This window comes from Penaeus chinensis, chromosome 11, assembly GCF_019202785.1.
Source record: "Penaeus chinensis breed Huanghai No. 1 chromosome 11, ASM1920278v2, whole genome shotgun sequence".
In the NCBI taxonomy this organism is placed as follows: Eukaryota; Metazoa; Arthropoda; class Malacostraca; order Decapoda; family Penaeidae; genus Penaeus; species Penaeus chinensis.
Window position 1 is genome coordinate 5,590,216 of NC_061829.1, and position 2,500 is coordinate 5,592,715.

The following is a 2,500-nucleotide window of genomic DNA, read 5'->3' on the forward strand; positions in this document are numbered from 1 at the left end:
TTATTGTTATCATTGATTTTATTATTAGTAGTAGTATTAATATTTTGTTGTCGTTATTACTATTATTATTATTATTACCATCATCATCATCACCATCATCATCATCATTATTGTTAATATCATTATCATAAACTTCATTATAATAATTGTATTTGCTACCATCGCCGTTATCATTATTCCTTTAATTATTATTTTTTTTTTTTTTTTTTTTTTCTGTGTGTGTGGTCAACATCAGTATCAGTTTCATTACCGATGTGATCATCTCAACATAAACACTTCCGTCACCATTATCATTACTATTACTTTTATCGTCAAAATGGTGTCCATATGATCATTATCAGCATATTACTACAAACATCATTACTAATACGATGTTTTTTTTTATAATCACCAATTTCTGCGATAAACGCTCATCCTAGTAAAATCGTTGATTAAAGGTAAACACTAAACTGAACAATTATTGAAGAATTGTACAACTGTTCAATTGTATAAAACGAACAATTATCTTCTTTGGTTCCTTCCATAGGGTCTTCCCAAGGAATGACATCTGAGCTCGATTTAACTGATTATTTTATGCTTTGAAGATGGAGTTTGAAGGAAGTTTGTAATTAGTTTGAATGAAGTTGAGAAAAATTTTATTCTTTCTGAAGAGTGTTTAAATGCTTAAATTAAGTTGGGAAAAGAGTGGGGGATATATATATATATACATACATATAGATAAATAGATAGATATACACATTTTTTTCGGAAGAGTGAATTACATCTGATATAAATTCCTATATTTGAACAATAAATACCTTTAAAATCATAATAAAAAACAACAGCATTAGAGAGATAAGAGAAACCATAAAATGTTCACTTAAAACTTTAGTACGAATACCGTGAAAGGTCACAGAGTCCGGGTTGGTCTATAACGGGAAAAAAGTCTATCATGCCACACGAAAATATCTTTTGAGACGCAGACTAAAAATAATGCGATTTTATATTTGTTGGAGATAATTCTGCATCAATAATAGTACGAAATATTTTCCTCCATGTTTCCTGTAGACTTATATTCGATAAATACAAATGAAAATGCGCGACTTCACAGCTGACGCGACTTCACAGCTGACGCAATGAAAGCAAACGTAGAGGCTACCACGAAAATAGGTAAAAGAACAGAGACGTGTAATATGAAAGCTATCAAATAATTGTCTCTTAGAACATAAATTATGAATCTAGAAAAGTGTTACCTTTGAAATGTGTGCAAACGTACGCGGCAGAGATGAAATCGTTAAGTACAACCTTCAGACCAAGTTTTAGACAAGTTCTACGACAGTTTGACTCAAATACGGCTCCTGCGACTCTCGAAAGGTCTGAGACACTTCTTCGCGATTTCTTCTACGCTTCGCACTGTGCCACAAGTTAGCTCTGCTAATTAGAACAAACATTTACGCCGTTATAGACCTTTTGATGATAATTTATTGTGATAATAGGATATGGAAAATGTATAGATAAGGTGTGCTGGAATTATGCCGACATAATGCATTAAGTATTTTTAATTTTAAATGACACTCCTACGTTGGCATACTCAGGCGCGCAGTACCCTTTATATTTTTCGAAATGAAAATCGCAGCAAATATGTTTGACTAGAAATTAAAAGAGGCTTCTTATTTTTTCTTATCATTTCCAGTGCAGAATAATCTTCAACATAGGAAGATTTGCATGTCTCAGAAGAAAGCCCTTCCGGGCCTAAACTGAAAGTAGCAGTAATAATATAGGAAACGAGTGAATTAGCATTTGATAATAAATTACAAAGGGACTCCAACTTTTCTTTGCCATTTCCAATGCAGAATGTTCTAAAATATGCATAAATTTGCATTATTATTGTCAGTATCTCATAAGGACAACTTCGAAACAATCCTGTTTTAACCTTCGGCTAAGCCATAGACAAGAAAATAGCTATCAAAGGCATTTCTGTGGAGAGTCAAAGAAATTTAAGAAATCGCTAATAACATTCATAGCCCTTCCCTTGCAACATATGTTATGCCATCATTAAAGTTATTATTAGCCCGAGATATTGATAATGACTGACGCAATGTGGTCATATCAATGCAAAGATCCATAATAAATAAGCTCCATTATGGATGAGTATTGCACCAACTATAAAAAGGAAAATACCAGCGATGCAGGAGAAGGTAATAGTAATGTTGATAAAACTGAGGATAATGATAGTACTAACAATAGTAGTAGTAGTAGTAGTAATAGTAGTAGTAGTTTTTGTTGTTGTTGCAATAGTAGTAATAGTAATAGTAGTTGTAGTAGTAATAATAGTAGTAGTAGTAGTAGTAGTAGTAGTAGTAGTAATAGTAGTAGCAGTAGCAACAACAACTGCAGAGGTAGTATTAACATAAGTAGTAGTAGTAGCAATAGTAGTAACAGCAACTGCTAAAGTAGTAGAAGTAGTAGTAGCAGCAGTAGTAGCAGCAGCAACAGCAACAGCAGTAGTAGCAGAGAACCT